General features: G+C 43.1%; 1 protein-coding gene across 6 annotated transcripts in view; it reads left to right on the top strand.

The window, feature by feature from the left end:
• Positions 1-14,056, top strand: part of LOC116064851 (partitioning defective 3 homolog) — a 379,664-nt gene that overhangs the window by 319,902 nt on the left and 45,706 nt on the right. The gene's annotated exons all lie outside the window — the stretch shown is intronic.

Genomic DNA, 14,056 nt, shown 5'->3' with positions numbered 1-14,056 from the left:
TCTCTCTGCACCTCAACGCCGCCCTCCCCCATACCTGGCCATAACAACAGTACAACCTTTTAACCAACCACACTGGCATAACCCTGCTTCCCTACAGGCCATAGCCCGACTGCTGCCTATACATCCACTCATGCTCCTAACTCCTTCTATGCTAGTTTTCTTCCCTCTCCTGCCTCTTTCTCTTTCCCTTCCAAGCGCCCTGAGGAGCTATTGAAAAGGACAAGGAGCCTTAGAGTAGTGGCAGTAGACTTAGTTGTAGTGTTTTCCCACAATGCACTCTGCATGATGTCTACTGCTTCCTGTCTTCAAGTGTCAGAGAGATAGGTAACTAACTTGGTGCTTTGTCAGATGCTGAAAGCTCAACCAGCTAGCCAAAGGGGGCTTTTTTTTTTGCTCAAAGGGTAATTCATGTGATAGCAGCATTACCTTTTTGTCATGAGAAATGCTGCAAAAGTTATATGTATTAGGCAAAGTTATCAGAAATCAAGTTGTGAAATAAAGTGTTATTTGTATCAATCTGATCAGTAGAAGCAACCCCCGCAGCATGTGTCTCGTCGTTGGCCAGGTACCGTGACGCCAAAATCACATTGGCGGCAAGAATCATTTTACCGCTGATTATTAATTCACAAATCAATTAACTGTCATCGCAGAATCTATCTGATGAATCGCTTGTAATTAGCCCGTAGGTGTAACAGAGCCATGCTCCGTTATCTGCCTCCCTGTCCGCCTGCGTGCTGGCCAGGCTGGCTGATGTGAGCTTAGATGGCTTTCCTGCACATTAGCCTAGCACAATCATACTAATTATTGATTTTTGTTTCGCCTCCATGCAATTCACGGCCCAGATAGCACTCTGTAAAATAAGGGCCCTGATTCCTGGGTAGATTAAATGCAATGAATAAAAGCATTTGGCGGAGAGCATCTGTAACTTTAGAGTGCTCTTTATTTTCTGTGTTGAACCCCACAAGGCTGTCTGGGCAACAGAGTTTCCTGTTATATGGTACATACGTACACAGGAGTTAACAAGGTTATCTGGAGACCTTGCTGGCTTCACCTCACTAACACAAAGGCTTGAGTAAATGAATCACAAATGGCATCTGTGCGTGTATGAAATGGTGTCCTTGGTGTGGGCTTAGTCACAAAGGTTCCACAACCTGTGGTCAACACAACACAGACATTTCATTTTGACCCTGAATACAGCAGGAATGAACATAACCCGACTTGCGCAGCGTCAAAGCTGCACAGTCACACACTTTTAGTAACCCTAATGAATAATGGTGTAAAGGTGGTGTAATGTTTAGCAGCTAATGTTGTATCATAAGCCAAACGCTGCATTATAAGTACTGTATTTAAAGGGATTTATAGATAAGGTGAATTATAGATAGAAGACAGATGGCTGTTTAGGGTTCTATGTGCAGAAGCGTATCAAAAAAGTGAAAGAACAGAGAGTGTACTCGTACTTTGTTTTAATACACAAAGCACTGCGTTAATGCTAATGGAAGTTATGTAGATTATGTGAGCACAGACGATTCAAAAACCTGTTTCAGTGCATAGTAAAACATTAGGTCAAATCTAAGATTTGAACTGATAATACAATACACCTTTTGCTAACAGTTCAATTCAAAACAGTGCAATACGTTAAAGAAGTTTTCTCTATCAGTTTCTGCTGATGCTTTCTCACTTTGTTGTACATTTTTATCACTGTCGGCCGATGTTCTTTTTTCAGTACATTGCCAGTATACTGTATAGCACGATGGAGCATTGCAACACTAAAATGTTCAGCAACTAGCTAAAATCTCACATAAGCACAATTTCATGATCTTTACTCTCAGAGCAGTGAGGCAACATGGTGAAGAGAACACTGATTTGCTTCTCATTTAGAACTTTAGAGAACCAAGTTAGAGAATGACTTCAGAGATATCATTTTTCTGAAATTATAGGGGCATTAATAAAAAACTAAACAAAAATAAACTTACACAAAATGTTAATAACTTGTTAAAAAATAGTGTGCATAACACATTTTTTTTAACAAAATGTCATATAGAACGTTGTAATTCTAAGGTCACAAATTGTTGTCGTTTATCTAGCCATGATGAAAGTCACACTTTTTTTGGCCACTCCATCAATAGGCCCAGTGTAATCTTATCATGTCTAAGTGTGCCACTGTTGGCACAATCGCATGCCACGGGGCGAGGGTGCATGTGCACCATTTGGCCCCGGGTGTTTGAGAATGTCAAGTAGCTTAACCCAAGGCCCATTCATCTTCTCCGTTCATCTCGACACATGCCAGTGTCGAGCTAAACAGCGCTGCATGTAAAGCCTGCCCCTCATGGATAAGCCTCATTCAGTCCGACATATGGTGCTTGACCACAACGGGAGGAGAACAAAACAGGAAGTGTGGCGGGAGAGAGTCAAAGAGTAGAGAGCATTCTTAAAGCGGTTAGGAGGCGCACTAATCCTGCCTCCCCTACCAGGTGCTGAGAGAGGAGATAACCTGGGAGACAATGGCAACGACCAGGCTTCTCCTTATGGACGTGTGTGTGTGTGTGTGTGTGTGTGTGTGTGTGTGTGTGTGTGTGTGTGTGTGTGTGAAGGCTGCTAAGCAGTGGGGAGGCGGCAGGCTGAGGTAGTGGCTGGCTTGGTCGGTGGGTGGATGGAGGGGGAGAGGGACTGGCAGCAAGAGGGATAACAAGAGTGAGTGAGAGGCCTTTGTCTTTGTTTTCTGCTGGCCTAAACAGGGATTAGAGGCTTGCTGACGTTTTCTGTCACTAGCCACACTGTGACGGCTGCTTAGGTCACGGCTCAATGAAAGTGACCGCGTTGAAAGTGATCGCCCTGGCTTAAAGCCTCGCTGAATGATCTGTGTCTGAGAGCTACTGGAATGACATATACGGCTGCTGAAAAAACACTTACACTTGTGCATTGTTAGGGCATTAAATGAAATTACAATTCACTTTTGCTAAGAAATCAGTACATATAGTCATTGATAACACTTTGTGGACTTGAAAAAGGAAAAAAAAATATTTTGTACCAGCGTTTGTAGGCTGGAGGCTGATGCTCTCCAGTCAGTAGCGCACCACCACAGAAGTTGGCAAAGCATCCCCTAGTGATGCCAGCTTTCATATGTCAGCCACCCTGTTTCCACAAATATGTCAAAAAACGAAATGTTATGCATAATTGCTGCAGTATCAGTGCATTTCCTTACACAAAAAGTGAGAAGAAAATTAATTTCAGTGCGGCTAACACACCCCGAGTAACCCACCCCACTCAGTTAAAGTTAAAGAAAGCCTACAGATAGGTCACTCGCTTTAAATAAGGAGTTACTTTACAAAAAATGCTGAACATTAATGCGATAAATATACTGTGAAAGTCAATCTAATTATGTTAAAAGCTGATGTTAAAATGAAGCTTGCCAGGGACTAACCTCAATCATATTAGAGTTTTCTCAAATTGTATTTATTACAAAAGCCTTTGAGGAACAAAAGATCAGATTTAACTAAATGACTTGTGGATAGTTAGTCAAATCAAAAGAAAATAGAATTTGCACAGCTGTGGCTTCCGGCTTGCCTTTGAACTGAAAATGACAGCCCAACAAAAGTGCAGGAATGACCGGCTAGGTCACCCCAGATCCCTTTGTAAACCCCAAGCAAAAAAACAGGCCTGGGTGATTGTGGCTTTGTAGGGGCCCGCCACATTTGATTCATTATAAAACCCTGATAAAAATGCAGTATAGCAAGTTTGCCAAGTTACCTCACCGCCCACACACAGACATTCATATATCTGGCAGCCCCTATTGTGAATTCTCTGTTTCATGCCTCCACTGTGTGAAAAACTTTACCTCTGCCTGCAGAACTCAGTACTCTACCTTTAGAAAAGTAAAAGTCTGTCTGCCAGGCAGAAACCAAAAAGAGTAAGGCTTCTTTGTTTCTTTTTGCTTTTCATATTCATACCTGATTTCCCATCAGTGTCAGATTATAGGCAAATCACTTTTTGCTTCAACCTAGATTTGTATGTAATGCTTTCTTTTTTTCCCTACTCATTTTTTTCTCTATCGTTGCCTTACCTGCAATCACATTATGAGTTAGTTGTCTCCTAACTTTTGCAATGGAAAGGTTTTCACTGTTAAGTCACTTTTTTATTGATTCTATATTTCTGCAACTTTGTGTATGTGTGCTTGTTTGTCTGTATTTGCATTGCATGTGTGCTTGAAAAGGAACATGGACAGTTCAAAGTGAAAATGCAGGTGAGTACAGACGAAGGGAAAGATAAAGTGGGAGGGAAACAAAGCTATGTAAACTGAGATGGCTGGATTGTGGCCATTTTTTATACTTCAAGAAGAGTGTTTTTTTATCATACACTTCCCTCCTCCTGAGAGGGAGGGAAGGGGATGATATGGCGATAAAATGCCATGCCTAGCGAGATAGGACATGACACAAACTTGGCCGCTACTCGACAGACTTTCCACTTTCCACCCTCACACTCAGGGAATGTTTTCTTTTTCTTTTTTAGCATGGAACACAAGCCAGTAAAGATACGCTACATTATCCGCCGAGACATTTCACAACAGCAGATCTTGAATCACGTTGCAGTGATAAAATCGGGAATGTAAGACTCCCTGATAGTGTCCTTGGATGACATACAACCCATGCTCTTTTCCATATGTTAACAAATGTTGTTCTGGCATTGTCTGCTAATGGAAGAGGTTATCTACTGGTATACGCTGTGTGGTAAATGAACAGCATGTCCATTGTTGTGTAAGTAATTGCGACACAATGCTACCATTCTGCTTTTGGAAAATTCTGTTTATTTGTTTAACTCAGAGTCACAAAAGCGGCCTCTGTGCTCGACACTATGAAACATCTGACTGCGCTTGACATGTGAACACCCGACATTATCAGAATGTTGGATGCCATCTTTTTTTTTTAAATCAAGGATGGCTTTGTTTGGCCAGCACAAACAGGGGGACATAAGGAAAGACCAATAAATGCCAAGGTCTGGAGGTTTTGGTGGTTATGCATGTCCCTGGGCCTGTCCTGAGCACACGATGAGATAATGAGATAATGTTACAATGACCACCTTGTCTGACCACTGTGGGAAGAGTATTGTGCTCCAGATGCCCTGAGGTGTGTACCAGTCTGTTTTTTACAAACAGAAACCACAAATACGAATTGAAAAGCATCACAGAGCAGACTAGTTTATGAAATGTTACTGCTTTGGTTAGAACTAGCTGTGGCTTGTTGAGAAATATCTCATAATGAGGCATGTGTTTACTTGCAGAAAAGAAAAGGAAAAACACTGATGCAAACTGGTGAATGGAGATACAAAACCCTCAGCAACTGTCTTCTTCTGGTATGGCTTGTTTGAAAAAAAAAAAAAATAAATAACAGTTTTTTTATCGCCATTGTCTCAAATGAATCCAGTTTAATTTTTCCTCACGCCTTATTCTCATTTATTCGTTCAGTGATTATTACTTCCCAGCTGTATATCGCTGCGCTGACAGTTTAAATGTTTTTGCTTTCATTACAGAGAGTAATTGGCATATTGACTTTTCACTTCATAGAGGATGGTGGTATTTCTTCCAGTCTGATTGCACTTTTCCATTTGAGACCCTTGGTGGTTTTTTTTAAACTGGGTCTCCTTGTTACCATCCCAAGCAGATGCCCTTCATAAATATTGATGTTTAACCGCTCGCATTACTTCGTTCCACACCAGGTGTTTGGGAATATTCTTATTCTTATCTATATCCAGACTCTGCCTGGTTATGCTGCAGATAGCAACATGTTCTCTTAGAATTATTTTTTTTTCTTCCCATGCTCGTATAAAGGAGAAAAAAAAGTGTCTTTTCTAGCACTTGGTTCCACTAGCCTAGCTCTCCTTCTCGCTTGTTTGATCTTAGGTGACAAGTGAGGGCTTTTGCAGACGGGAGAAGAAGCAGGCAGCGTGGCGCGCAGAGAAGGTGGCTTTGATAGTTGAAATTAATGAGGCTGGATATGTTTGGCTCCGCTCATTATGCCTACACATAGACCCCGAACCCTGGGGGCCCCGGAGCTCTGCTTCTCGTCTTTGTGCCGTGATCTCTCTGTCTCCTGATTTAGAGCCTCCTCCACTCTTTTCTCCTTTCCTCCCTTTACTACTTTTTCTGTCTCCATTTCTCTCTCTCTCTTTCTCTCTCCACCCACAGCTCACCCCATCTCTCAAACTCTGTCTTGCTGTGGTGTGTGGAGGAGAGAGATAATATAATCAGCCGTGCGTGGTGAGAACAATAAGTGTGTTGTGTCGGGTCGACATGAAGCAGACACCTCTTCAAAGCCACCTTAACATTCCACTTCAGCCCTAACTGCATGCGGTCGGAGGAAGGCATAGGGGTGGATCAGCCGAAAATGTTTCCTCTCTCTGTCAAGTGAAGTTACCACGGCCTGGAGATGTGCATTTTTGTACTGCCCTGCAGTTGTGGGTGTGTGTCACTCTGTGTTTTCCCGTGCATGAATTAGTATTCATAATTGAAAGAAAGAGGGATTTTTCTGCAAGACCTGACGCCTCCCAGAATCAGACTTAACAAAAGCACCCGTTCTCACAGTTTTCTCTTGTTTGTGTGTGTGTGTGTGTGTGTGTGTGTGTGTGTGTGTGTGTGTGTGTGTGTCTGTGACTGTGTGTGTTTGTGTATGTGTAAGGGGTTGATGGGCTTGAGGTTGGTCCTGAGATAAGGGGAACATCTGTTAGTCTGTCTTTATCTCTGGCAGAGCTCCTGGCACACCGTAGTAAGAAGCCCCATCTAATCAGAGCAGACACATAGTGTGTGTGTGTGTGTGGGGGGGGGGGGGGCAGCATGGCTGCCAGCTAACCCGTCCTGCCTCAGCCCTGGCACCGGCATAAACACACACACACACACACACACACACAGACTAATGCAAAAAATTGACACTGATTTTTTTCAGTTGCCATCTTTACACTTTGTCGCATTTTGGCAACATTCTGTCACTGAACATAGCTTGGTTGTTGTGTTTTTTGAAGGTAGTTGATGAGGAAGGGCCTGGTGTTAATTTTCTCTCCCATTTCATTACCAAATGTTCACAGCTAGTCACAAGTCTCTAACCAGCCTGCTTCTCTGCCCTCTGGGCTAAACATACTCACACTGCAGCAGTTGGCGTTTGCCTTCAGGAAACCAAACCTAGTTTCCTTGAAAGTATGCCATTACCGTTGCCATTTTATGTCAACTGTAGCCAAGTTTCAGAAGTACACAATACATGTCGCGCTCCTTGACTTGAATTGTCTGATATTTACTGCAAGGTGGTCTCACTGTGTATCAAGATTGATTTAGGTCTTCTTTCATGTTTTTCCCATCTAAAGCATTTCACTCTGGTTGTGTGTGTGTGTGTGTGTGTGTGTGTGTGTGTCAGGGTAACCAGCAGTGACACCAGCCTGCAGTGCAGTGTGGATCTGGTCCTTAGGAGGTCTAATGAATCTAGGTAGGCCTTGTCACTGTGCGTCTCCACACATCGCCCTGCCGATCATGAGAGCTGACAGGTTTATGAAGCTGTGGCGACTCCCTGGGGATAAGGGATGCAGCAGGAGTAGGCACCCAGGGGCACACACACACACACACACACACACACACACACACGCACACACTTTCACTATTTGCACAGTCAGACTGATGCACATGCACGCAAAGTTCTGGTCAAGGGGGCATTTATTACGCCCTTCATCACTGCTTAGAAAGCAAAGCAACATGCTTTTGAGGCACGGAGCAGCCAGAAGGCTTGGTGGTAGATTCTAGACTGATCAAAAAAGTCTTCTAGGGCACACAAAGGGATGAGTTAATTGTGTCTTGTACATGATGCATGCATATTGTCATGTATCATGTGTGCCATCTCATATAGTTTGATATCAGAAAAGAGATTCTGCCAATTATGAATAATACAGTTTCTATTTGTTGTTGGTATGGTTGTTTTTGACTGAGCTTCTTTAAAGACAATCACCGCGCACACACTCAGCAGAGAGTACAGCTGTTTTGTATCCTCCAACATTCAGGCAATCATTTTCATTTTAATAACTGTGAGGGAAAATATTGTCACCAGGAGATACCATCTTTCATTTGCTATAACTGTGAGTCAAAGATTATTATTTTCCCTCTCATCTCTGTAATGAAAATGTATTCCAACTAGAGGGGCTTGTATTTATGTGAATTAATTCACATGTGAATGGGTGGCAGTGACAGAAACACAATCCGACATTTGAATTACGTATCTTCCGTATTTGGGCGAGAAGTAATGGGGAATCAAATGTCTGACTATTCATACTGGACTGTGGACTGTATTTGTTTTCTTTTGTTATTTGGGGGGGGTTCTTTTTTCTTGGAATTGACTTGAATTATTGTTTATTTTGTTTCCATCATCAATCTGACCACAACTAGACTGAATTGTTATCTTGTATTTGCATTCAATTATGTCTGGAAAACATTTGAGAATGGCTCCCACCTGTAGCATACTTTTTTCCTGACAGGCTAACACATGGTCATTACCAAATATGGGCGGCTGATTCACTCTCCCCCTTCTCAAAAGTCAAAAGTCACACACCAACCCCCTCATAATGACTTAACTAATGCAATTTTCTTTTTTTTAATCCTTACCATGTCAACTGTCACAGAGGGAGACCTTTGACTTGTCACCCCCCCCCCCCCCCGCGCGCCGAAGCTCTGCTGCCTTTGTTATGCTGAGTCGTAACATGTGTCACTTTAACTGCAGCGCTGTTTCCTGGGCCTGTTAAGATAAATGCCAATTTGAAGCCCCGCTTGTCAGGAGAAATTATGGCATCACAGCTCATGTTGGAGAAAAGCCAGAAGTCTTCTTGTTTACACACATGTCATTTAAAGCTGGACTTTAAAAGACAGCCCTTTTTTCTCCTGAGTAAACACTCAGGGATTTAAGAGACTGAGGTGAGCTGAAAAGTCTTCTCGTGATTCAGGGGAAAGAAAGTTAAGAGTGTAGGAAAAGGTTATGGCAGCCTTGTCAAAATTGGTGGAGAGAGGGAAAAGCTAAACAGGCTTGTGCACAGTTCTGGTTTTTGTATGTGACTTTGTCTGCCTTTGCAAATAGTATATCTAAACTGTATATCTAAAAGCCATTGCATATGCAATGTGGAGTGCAGGGGCCTCAAACTGGCATGCATCAATATCCTAAGTGAGCAAGATGATTATGGATATTAATCACATCTTCTGCAGAGAGAATAAGATCTCTGCTCATTCTTAATCTCCTTAAACATAACTTACTACTACTAACTAACTACTACTAACTTAACTCTTTGTGGGAAACTTAAATGGACCTGCGTTGGAACTTAACTTGGCACTGTTGCCTACAGCCCCTGCACATCCTTGTATTTGAACTGACTTTGAAGAAGCCCCTTAGCAGTTGACACATCTAGGTTCATACGCACCCTCTCCCTCAGCTTTACAGGTCTAGTGGAAACACACTAATGCAGCAACAAGGGCCAAACCCCGGCACTTTGAAACCTTCCAAGCTCATACCTCTGGAGGTAGGCAGGCATGGAGGAGATAAGGCTAAGCCTTTACCTCTCTTTTTTCCCTTTCCTCTCTTTCCCTCCGGTGCTCCCTTACCTTTTCCTTTGCAGTGGGCCGAGGCGGGGAGGGGGTTGAGATATTCACAGATGTCCTATTGTGAGCCTTTGATGTGCCTCCTCATAAAGTTACAGTGAGGGAGACCTATCCATCACTTGTACGAAACAACCTTGAAGCATTATTCACGTGTCCTATGGAACGGTAGTGGGTGGTTGAGTCATTGAGTCATGCAGAACAACTGAACCTGCTTTGAATGGTTTGAATAAAATGCCTCAAGAAGTATGAATGGTTTTGAGTCTATGTATAGTCCCTCACACAAATGTCGCAATGAGAAAATAACGATTGGTTATTGTTAGAGGAGATGAAAGCACAGCTTCCATCTCCTCTGTTTAAGACGTCGTACTCTGGAATAAGCTGTTGCGTTTACCTTCTCCATGTTGTTTCTATGGGAACCCAGAGCTCGGCGACGGATCAAGGTATTTTTGTCTGCTGAGTGAAGTACTTGGCCTCTGGTTGCTATCATCGGTGTCACAGGTGGTAGAGTGTATCCATCAGCTACTCCTTCTCTCATCAGATGTATTGTTGAGTTGGCTCCTTACATCTGTTTGTTGCCTTGCTAGGACTGAAATAAGTCACTGAGCATGTTTTTCACGTTCCCCCCCCCCCCCCCCACATGATTTGTGTCTTTACCTTTTACTACACTGCAGCTTTGTCCACAAGTGCAACAACTGAAATCATTGACATGATCATCATTTGTACTGTTTTTATGGAGTTGTGATGCCACAAGTGCTGTGTTTTCTCTGTTCAGCTGAGCACAAGGGGCTTGCACCCCAAATATGTCAGCTCCTAGCAGGCTGCTAAGCACAGTAGGAAGTTAACCGCACAACACACTCCAATCCCCCAAAAAAGCTACCCTCCTTCCCACAACCAGTCCATGTTGCTCCTGGCTAGGGGCGAAGCAGAGGGAGGGATGGCCTTTGCACAGCTGGAGCTTTCTACCTTAGTGTACAAAGGCAGTAGAAATCAGGCCATCATGGAAAAGCCGCATCATCTTCCCCATTTCAGTGAAAACACTTGCCAAGTCACGTTGCTATTAGCATGCTCTTCAATACTGAATCAGCCTGTTTACCAAAACAAAATAAGACAGAGGCAAAATATGTAATATGCATCACTCAACTCCAGGGCATCTCGCTGATACAGCATGTCCTGGTTATTCTTGTAAACATGGGTAATGATTGGCAGGTTGTTCAGATGAGTAGCTCTCACTCGCTGCGAGGCCCCTTGACAACATTTCTATAGCTATATCTATTATCTATCATATCTGTCATGTCCAGGGGCCCATGTCCAGCTCTGGGCCCCTGAATCATTTAGGGTTGCCCCCCAACATTTGGTGCGCATGCTCAGTGGTCATAGTGCTCTGTAGTGTACGGCATCCAATACGCAAGAAGAAATCAAGAATACAATACAACAGACTTCTTTAGTGTTAGTATGTCATATGGCTGAATCATTTAACAAACAGGGACACATAATAATCTGTCTCTATGTTCTCATTGTATAGTTAGCAGCAAACTCTGTGTCTTTATTTGGCTGTGACAGGGCGTGACAAACGAACAAAACACTAACAAATGCACAGACAAACACATTTTTACGTTTTCAAGCACCACCACATTCCAAAGCCCAATAGATCCATTATGTATTGGATTCCCACAGTTACATTGTAAACATATACTGACCTATCTGGAACCATATTATACACTATGTGTAGAGCTTATATTTCATATGATAATGTGAGCCAGGTGCACCATGCTTACTGTCATGACCTCTACCATTCTGCGGAATTTCTATACACACAATTTTCACTTCAGTCGTTATACAGTGGCATACAATTTCCACTGACACAATGTGAACTTCAGCAACGCAAACCACACGTCCATACAATTTTCATCCAAACAATTTCCACTTGCTCGGCACAGACACGCAGCACAATGTACATTGGTAGCAAAGCACTGCATCCACACACATCCACGCTCCTGACACATCAAGCAGTAGGTGCACGCTCTTTCAGAGTTCAGAGTGGCTTCATAGCCTGTGATTTAATGGTCATTTTGTTGGCTGCAATAGCATCCTTTCCCATCCCCTGGTGCCCATTGGTGAAATAACAGGCTCTGGGCTCATCCACAAAACCCAGAGGACCACACTTGAATCATTGCTACAATTTGAGCTATCAAATCATAATGGGAGGATGAGATTGCCTTTCTTTCCTTGGTGCAGGTGTGTGTATGTGTGGGTGAATGTGTACATGGCAGTTAGCTAAGCAGGTTTATATTCTCTGGGCCCGCAGGCTTGGGTTAATGTGTTTAGATAGCTCACATTTGTTCTGCAATTTTCTAACTGAGGACTAGGTAGTTTTTCTTTGTTGTTTTGCTGTTTTTTTACTTCAGAGCTCCCTGTCTTAATTAGCAGAACCTGTATTGTTGTAGCTGTTGCCTTGTCTCTAGATCTGCTTCTCCCTCAGTTTTTGCCTGGAATAAAGTTGAATGTACTTTATGTACTGTATTGCACAACAGTACATTATTCTACGGTATTTGTACCTCTTCTGTAAGCTTGACATCCTTTGCCCTTGTGGGTCATTGTGCAGCACAGTGTCTTTGTTTGGTAGCCTAGAAATCTAGACGCACCCGAGCGAGCTGGAAAAACCAAACTCTGGCCGGGCCAATCACATTGTGTATAGAGTCGGTGGGCGGGCTTATGGCTGCTGCTGCTGGGAACAGCGGTCTTTCAAATCGGCTTTTGCCGCGACTCTGGAAGACTTGGAGTTAAGCTTTTCTTTGAGACAAGAACAAAGAACGGCACTGAAGTCATTCTTAAAGCAGCCATATTATGCTCATTTTCAGGTTCATAATTGTATTTTAAGGTTGTACCAGAATAGGTTTACATGGTTTAATTTTCAAAAAACACCATATTTTTGTTGTACTGCACCGCTCTCTCTCACTGCTGCAGCTCCTCTTTTCACCTGGTCTCTGTTTTAGCTACAGAGTGAGACCTCTTTTCTTCTTCTTCTTCTTCTGTACTATCTTTGATTGCACTGCACATGTGCAGTAGCTCAGATGTAGATCATGTCAGCTAGCTAGCTCCATAGACAGTAAAAGAAAGGCTGTTTCTACTTCAGTCAGTTACAAGGCAGGATTAGCTGGGAGACTTCTAAATGAGGGCGCACATGTAAGTAGTTCTTTTGTAGATTATGGTGAACTTGTGTGTGTTGTAGCAGTGCTTTGCTATTGAGAACGAGGTAGCATGCTAGCGTTAGCATTAGCTTTAGCATGCTAACGCTAACGCTACGAGCTAATGGTTGCGGTTAGCCAGCTCGTTTCGGCTTGTCACAAGCCGTGCCGATTTTGAACAGCTCACCCAGAGACTGAAGACAGGACACATTCAGAAACCGTATCTCACTCTAAACAGCATGGATGGATTTTTTTCAAAGTTTGTATGTGTGTGGAAGCACCAGAGACACAACATAACACCCCAAATCCCAGAAAAAGTGATTTTTTCACAATATGGGCACTTTAAAAAAGGAAGATGTGTTTGGAGTTTTGCCGACCGGATACAGCAAAAGTTTAATCTATCAACTAGCTCTGCTACCTTCTTCGTTGCTCTGCTTGGTTGTAGCGCTATCCTATTGCGTGCAGAGAGAATTTGAAAGACAACCGTTTATCCCGCCCCTCGGATTAAGCCCGGTCATTGGTGAGTTCCCAGACCCAACATCTTAATGTGGGTCTGGCTTGTCAGGCTATTTGTTTGGGCTACATGATGGGAAATTCAGTGTTTTCAGAAAAGACACATTAAGCATGACACAGTGAGTCATCTGCATATTCAAAACACCAAATATTTTTCTTATGACATCGCAGACCACCATGAACAGCCTTTGTATCCGGCTGCCATGGCTCTGTCTGTGCCCTATTTTCTGTCTATACTAATAACTTGACATTGCAACGCTAATGCCAGGCCATTTTGACGTCACCTCATTCCTATGTGTGCGCGTAGCTCCTACTTCCCACCCGGCTCTTAATATGGTCTCAATTTGTTACTCCATTTGTCTTTGATGTGTTAAAATCGCACTCCAACTGATAAGATATCAGTGGCGCGGAAAAAGAAAAAAAAGGCAAAAAGCAATGGATGATTGTCCCCGGTCCACAGACACTGTTATTACATAGCTGCCTGTGCCACCACAAGAGCAGTGAGGTCAGTTTTTTCCTCCGTGAATGGAATGTAATTTACCGTCAGCTTTGTAAAAAGCAAGCTGTGGTCATGGCGGAGAGGGCTCTCTCTTCTGCTCGGGCTAATGATCGCCTTTGACAGAGGAACGGCCGCCGTGCTTTTCACCACAATCCCTATTCCACTCGCATTGATCCCCCTGCCTATTTTCACACAGTAATGGATGGCATTGTCCCTCCCTCGCCACTGTTAGTACAAATAATTACGAATCAA

The sequence above is a fragment of the Sander lucioperca genome, chromosome 23 (genome assembly GCF_008315115.2).
Source record: "Sander lucioperca isolate FBNREF2018 chromosome 23, SLUC_FBN_1.2, whole genome shotgun sequence".
Classification (NCBI taxonomy): Eukaryota; Metazoa; Chordata; class Actinopteri; order Perciformes; family Percidae; genus Sander; species Sander lucioperca.
Note: the sequence above shows the minus strand (reverse complement) of the source record. Positions and strands in the feature narration are given on the sequence as shown.